The sequence below is a fragment of the Panicum virgatum genome, chromosome 5K (assembly GCF_016808335.1).
Source record: "Panicum virgatum strain AP13 chromosome 5K, P.virgatum_v5, whole genome shotgun sequence".
In the NCBI taxonomy this organism is placed as follows: domain Eukaryota; kingdom Viridiplantae; phylum Streptophyta; class Magnoliopsida; order Poales; family Poaceae; genus Panicum; species Panicum virgatum.
Window position 1 is genome coordinate 18,200,187 of NC_053140.1, and position 7,224 is coordinate 18,207,410.

General features: G+C 47.1%; 2 long non-coding RNA genes across 2 annotated transcripts; one reads left to right on the top strand and one right to left on the bottom strand.

Annotated features, from left to right (window-relative positions):
- The first annotated feature begins 715 nt into the window (after positions 1–715).
- On the top strand, positions 716–4,995 carry LOC120706783. Its single transcript, XR_005688429.1, has 2 exons — positions 716–1,843; positions 2,469–4,995. It is a non-coding gene; the product is annotated as an uncharacterized LOC120706783 (long non-coding RNA).
- LOC120706781 lies at positions 4,967–7,023 on the bottom strand. Its single transcript, XR_005688428.1, has 2 exons — positions 6,102–7,023; positions 4,967–5,927 (listed from the first exon to the last, which is right to left on the bottom strand). It is a non-coding gene; the product is annotated as an uncharacterized LOC120706781 (long non-coding RNA).
- Between the last annotated feature and the right edge of the window lie 201 nt (positions 7,024–7,224).

Here is a 7,224-nt window from a genome sequence, read left to right on the forward strand (position 1 = left end):
GTAAGCTGTTTTGGTTCACGTACGCTTAATCACTCGGATAGAGAAAGAAAAAACAAACTTCGTGTACACTAAGAAGCAAATTAGTAAATAAATGCCCGCGAGCTCTCTAGTTAGCAGAGTTGAGTCGTCATTAAAGTCAGTAAAACTCTTCAGCACATAAGTCCCTTTATGAAGAACAACTGTGATCCAATATAATTATACGTCGTGATCACGCCAAGGGGATAGAGTGTCTGGTTTCCACTTTCAAGTCGGTTTCCATTTTATTTCCCCCCCCCCCCTTTGTACAGGCTCTCGCTGTCTCACGCACAATAAACGGGAATTGACAAGCTAGACATTTCATCCATTTAGAATGACCTAATTAGTTCATCTTAATTAATATTAAAATCACATGTATATACTTAAAAAGGAGCAAGCACAACGCTTTTTTTATAGATATTTTCTCCGGAGCTAGAAGACCGTCGGTGCACGCGATGAATGCATTTTATATAAGATAGTAAACCATGTGGCTATTGTGGGCTCAATTGTGGTGCGGTGATGGCCGGTATCCGGCCACCGATCAGCGAAACCACCCCGACGGCACCCTGAGGTCTAGTTTGGAAGCCCTCTTCCCTGCCAGAATCCTCGTCGTTTCCCCGGGCTAGCAGCCCACGCGGGATTCTCCCATGCGGAGTCCAGCGGACGCCTTTGGAAGCTCGTAGCTTGGGGTTTCCCGGCCCGGGTGAGCCCAATTTCCACCGGGAATACCGCCCGAGCTTTAGACACCGGGGAGCACTCCCCGTCTCTCGTCTCGCAATCTTCGACTCGCGGAGTCGAACAGAAGAGCACCGCCGTCGCCGCCTGCCGACCTACTCCGACGACCTCGCGCCTGTAGCGTCTCCTCCACAGGCTTCTCTACAACGACTTCTTCCTTCGCATCAGGTGGATCCCCCTCCCCACCCCCTCTCCTGTGCTCCCGCTAGGGTTGTTTCTCCTCTCTTCTCCCCACACCTTTTTCTTGTAGATCCTGTTGAAGCAGAGCAAGCTAGACCCGGACCTTGGCTGCTGAATGCAGTGAGCGGATCACATGCTCCTCTTCCTCTCCCTGGCCCTTCCTAGGTCGTCCTCTTGTTCTAGATAATAAAAGCAAGCGGATCCAGCTTCTTGCATCAATTTTAGATTTTTTTCTCTACTAGTTTATCATCATTCTTTTTTTGTGGATTTATGCTGCTTCATACTGTCAACCGCAGACAATAGTTCACCGATTATAGCGTGTTTCAATTTTGTCATCGGATTATTATTGTGATACTTCCTGGTTCCTACCTAGTTCCTGTCTTTATTATATCAAGAGGCCCAGAATATTATCCTTTTCCCTGCCTCATGAGTATAGTTGGTGGCATCCTTGCTCTGAAACATAAGTGCTTACGACAGTGGAGACATCATATCCAAAAAAAATATTGAGTCCTTTTTTTTATAGAGTCAATTGCTTAGCGTTTCACATTTTATTTGGCAATTGCCGCTGTGTAGATGTCAATGGGTCCACATGTTAGTGTGCATGACAAAATAATCTTGTCGAGTGTTTTCCTATTGTTTCTAGCGCTGGCTTGAGAATTTGACCAATGTTATTTTACTGAGCTGAACATTTCTTCCCGTCAGTTTTCTCTCAGATAGTTAGATACTATAAAAGGAGCATGATTATTATATATAGCAGTAATTATTTTTAAGTTTATGAATTATTTTGTATCTGCATTTTTTGTTGTTGCTTGTCATATGACAGACTTTGGCTCATATAAGTTCACATTTGATAGTACAGTTTGAATTATCATACAAATCCTGATGTTCGACTAATTTGGCTAAAAAAAATCAGGTATGTCTCTTTGAATATGCTCAGTGTACTTAGTTAAAACTTGTCTGATCAGATCTGACTAGAAAAATAAGTACAGTTACAAAAGATGAGTATCTAAACTAAGTCATGTGTCAATTTGTGCTACCTGCAGAGTGCTCAGTATATGTTCCCTGAAATACTTTTCTATTTTTGGTCTTGCACTTGAAATTTGACTGTCGATATGCTTTTCTAGAGTAGATTGTCAACAATAATTGTTCTAGAGATAATATTTTGCCAACCCTTTAGCTGTAGCTATTTACTATTGGTTATCATGTTTTTTTGGTGCTGTTGCATTAAGCAGGCATGGATTGAGTGTTCTAATAGTAGTATTGATCTATTGCATGATAAAATAAAATCTGGTAGTTGAAAAATACAATATGTTATTAACTCAATGTCTGGAAGCTTCTCAAATAAAATATTTTCTAGCTTAACAATTAGTTTTGGTTCCGCATCTGTTAGCATTCAGCATGATATATGTATTTTGTATTATTGGTTTTTTTAGCTCAGAATTCAGCATTCTATAGCCTCTTGAGTTTATTTGGTCCCTGCAATGCATTCAATATTTAGCATTCAGCTTATGAGGGTTTTTTTTTCATGTTGCTTGCAGAGCACTTGGTGGAAGAAATACATAGAAGCTAAAATAATTTTTGTGATAGGAATGGCGCAAGTGCGGCTTACAGTTTATTATTGTGTTGCTGTGAATTAAACACACAAGTAGCTCACATGTTGCTTCTGCTTTTATTGATCCACGTGATTTTTCTTTGGTTTTCCTGGAAGAAACTACTACCTAGCTAGTAATTTATCTCCATGGTATGTAATTCACTATTTGGTCAAAGTAGTTTGTAATATAGGATTTGCATGGTGTGAATCATTTTGGCCATGTCTTGTCGTCAGGATTACGTTGATGCTAGTCGAGATGGATTAAGCTTATATGGAATATGCTTGTTACCCCAAGGACCATACCGTAACAATTCTGCTATTTTGGATGATATCTTCATAATATATAGATTAAGCTTGTATGGACTATTATAACTTCTCGCACTTTGTATTTTGTATTCGCTTATCTTTAGATAAAATATTGCTTACATGGACTAGTAAAACCATAATGCCTACTGCTTCTCTATTGCAATACACCAATGAATATAAAGCATGCAAGTGCCGACAGACAGGTGATTTAAGCAGCTTCCAAACGGCGGCAGGGTAATCTCCCCTGCAGGGAGTATTGTCCCTATGGATGGAGGGGGATCCCGTCGTCGAAGGAAATTCCCGTGAAGGGCTATCTTCCCTGGTTTAATTATCACCCGCCGCCAAACTAGCCCTGAAAGGCCGGCAGGCGTCGCGGCCAGACGACACGCCGACGATTTCTCATCAGCCAGATGGTGTGATCTGACATTTTTCAGTCTATTTTCACTGAAAAACCAATGCACTACAAAGCAAAAGGTATGCCATCTCACACTTGGGCGTGTTTGTTTGGTTTTTTTTTCTCTCCCTCCCATTTTTGGCGTTGCTGCTTTGCTCAGGTTACGGCGAAAATAGCCGGCCAAACACGTGCGTGGCATTGGCTGCGCCGTTCCGGCGATCGCCGGAGCTCCGGCTGTCGGGATTACCAACACGGTGTCGGGTCGCGGACGGGCAGGCGGCGTGTGGCTGCACGCCGGCTCCATGTGGCCGGTGATGTCAAGTTGACTGCCAATAGTTGAAGGAATTCTCGCTAACCCGTTCATGGCTGTCAGTGTCAACTGTTTTGGTTTTCGAATGGATGCCAGTACTAAATCATGATTGCGTCTTCATCATAATTAAAAAAAACAAAGAGTGTCCGTGCCCCTAGCGAGTCTCATGGTTTTTTTTTAAAAAAAAAAAGAAGAAAAAAGTGACCCTTTTTTTTGGCATCTCACAAAACCAGTGTAGTAGTGCAAGACAAAAAGTTTGCCATCTCACACACACTTGTGTCCGTTTCCCTTTTTTTGGCATTTGCTTCGCTCGGTCAAACATGTGCGCGGCCGCGCTGCTCCGGGCGAGCCCCGTCGCCGGGGCCACCGGCAGGGTCGGATCGCGGAAACGGTCAAGCCTGCCCGTCGCCGCCGGCGTGTGGCTGGACGCCGGCTCCATGCCAGGTTGCTCCACCTGCCGCTACGGTCACGTCTCGCGTGGCGTGCTCGCACTCGCATCCAGATCCGCGGCCAGGCAAGCTCCGCGCCTCCGCCTCCGCCTCCGCCCCCGCCCACCGCCACCGGGCCCGATCGTCGCCGGCGGCCGCCCGGCTCAGCGGGCGGCCGCGGCCACATTTTGCACACCATGCCCTCTGCAGGCAGCAGCGAGCAGCAGCAGCGAGCAGCCGAAACTGCTGCCTTTGCCTCGGCCCTGATGGCCTGATCTGATGCCAGCAACGATCGGCGTTCTGCGGCTGCTCCTGATTGAGGCCAGCACCGTAGGGTCTGTCCATTAGGAGGTCCACAGATTTCACTGCGCAGCAGGTTTTGGTGCCCATCTTTGCTACTCGTAGTTTGTTTGCTTCAGTCAGGACAATCACCACTGGACAGTGGGCACTGGTTCAAGTAATCAAGTTGGCTACTTGTGGAAACATGCAAAGATCCAGCCTGTGCCCTCTGTTGCCAATTGCAGTATCAACTGTTTACCTTTCAGCCTTTCACAGTGGCCAGAGGCCATATGAATCTTTTTTTACCTTTTTTTTATACCTTTGTTGGAGTAGTTACATAGTTCCATAATCCTAATAACAAAATAATCCGCACCAAGGATACTACATCAGGTGGGTTTATACTAGCCATAAATTTTACACAGCTAATTGATGGTTTTTTTTGGAGATTCTGTTGCAACGAAAATTGCAAACTCGTGTGCTATTTGTGGAGAATCATAGGCACGTAAACTCTATTGCTGCCATCTGAGAAGGCGCCGCAGCTGTGGGCGCCCCAGCCGCCGTAGGTGTCGATGATGATCTTGCGACGCGGATGGCAGGCGAGTGTATATGGCCAAGTGCAAGTGGGCCGACTGCACTAGGCCCCAAATGACCAAAAAATGATTGTTGTCTTCCAAATCTATTGGTAGTTCGTCAGGCCGTGCGTTTTGTGTTTCTCTCGTGCGCTTGTGTTTCTCTCAAGCAACGCACTATCAAAAAAAATTCAAAGTCATTTTGAGACGTCCGCAGACGTCGCCGTTGCCACAAGTTGAAGAACCCAGCATAGCTTTCGCCTACAACTTCCACACCCAAACCTTCACGCCGCAGTAAGACAGCCACCCCATGGAGCCCCAAACCAGTAGCTGCTACGCGACCATGCCGGATGCAGAGCTCGCCGACGAAGCACCATGGGACTTGGCTCCTCCAAAACCTATTCTTTACTAGATTACATATGTATATACAATATGTATATACAGAAGAAACTGATACATGAAAAACAAATATGGAAATGTAACTATGAATTGGCATCTAATAGGCATTTCCAATGGCCTTGTTCAGAGCAATCTTGAATCTTCAGCTGTTGCCTTTCCTTCCATCCGTCCAGTGGCGAAGTCAGCCCAAAAAATGACCTAGGGCGGAGTTCAACATCAAAATTTTCGCACGGCCAAAGTGATGCGCCGAAGATTGCTGCCCGGTTGTAAGCGCCCGCGGCAGCGGTGCACGGGATCCGCTGACGCGGCTGGCGGGTGTCGAGTTGGGGTTGCAGGACGGACGGACGGACGCGGAGCGCCATCATGCAACGATAGCAATGCGTCGGCGTGAGTGCCTGAGCGGGACTGCAGGAAGGGGGGTGGATGGTGAACTGCCAAAATCGCCAGCAGCGTCTGGTGGCAAGAAGACGCAGCGTTGGGCTGGGGCTAGGCTGAACCTCTTAAGAGGCTACAGCCCACTCGACCGGATGGTCCACGAGATCACGAAGTCCTCTCTTGTAGTGCTCCATTGGCCCAATCTGAGTCTCGCAACTCTTGGCAGTAGATGACCGTCGTCCTCACGTTCGGGGGAGGGGGGCGTCATCGCACCGTCATGAGCCCCGATCGGAGTTGAGAACGGGGGATATTGTCAGCACCCACGAACCGGAGGAAGCATCTACCACTATGGACAGCCCCACCAGAAAGACTAGTATTAGTTTTGGTGGCAGCGAATGGGTTCGCTAGATGTGCCTGCGCGCACGTATCAAGCCCAACCCATATAAATGCAAGAGAGTCGCTGGTTAAAATACTGAGTGCATACGAGGAGGAGTATCGAACAACTTATATGAACTCTTACTCTTTACTCAAGTAATTTGTCCTTTGAAAGTTAATTCCTTGTTCTCCTTTGTTCTTCTTATGTTCCTCAGATCCATCCTACTTCTTGTTCTCCGCTACCTTTGTTGTTAACAGTATGCTCTAGATCTCGTCTAGAAGCACCTAGGGCGGCCGCCCGGGCTCGCCCTAGTGGTGGCTCCGCCACTGCATCCGTCGGAGTGGCGTCCCCCTGATCTGTACTAAAAATAGCTTCAAGTACAAGTAAATAGAGTCCACTATAAGAACACACGAAGTCATAGGTTTTGTCTCAACATCCACGGGAGGAAGAAAGTGGAAAGTAGATTTGAGTTAAAAAATATTCGGGCTACTTAGAGGCTAGAGGGGTAGTACAAATAACAAATGTGATAGGCCAGTTCAATATGAAATGTTGCAGCTAGTATTCTCTATACCAGAAAGAATGCCAAGAAAAAAAACCAAAATTGCTACTTGTACTATGAAAAGATAATAATAAGCAGGCAAAAAAAACAAAAGGGCATCGATAGAGGGAGGGATGATGGGCCGGGTATGATGGGGGAGCCAGGGAAGAGGCAGTGCAGGGGAGGGAGCAACAACACCAGCGGAGCTCTCAATCTTTTCTGTGCCTGATGAAGAACCCCTCTTCTTTCGCAGTGGAAGAAACGGTTTTTTTTTTTTTTGTTGATGGCCCCATCCCATGCTCTGCCTCATCCCTGTCTCCAATCCAGACCACCCCCCTCTCCCCTTGTGCTCATAAAACCTGCACACCAAACCAAACGTCCAAACCTGGCAACCTGCTGCAACCGCCGACGCCAATGAGAACCCTAATCTCCGTCATCTCCATGGAACATTGGAGATCTATATATACACAGCGGGACACTGGCTGGGCTGGCTTCCCGTCTCGGTGCAGTGTAGGTGCAGTACAGTACTGCTTGCTAGTCTTGCAATTCCAATGATAAGCATAAGGTGCCGGCGGCGCGGCGCTCGTCAGTACAACAACGCGCGCCTGGAGCTCTGGAGTGGAGTACACACCACAGTGGGCGCGGCCGGACCTGGCCTCGCTTCGTCAGTACAACGCGTACTGGCGTACTGCACACACCCAGCAGCTCACCAACCTCCCAGACGAGATC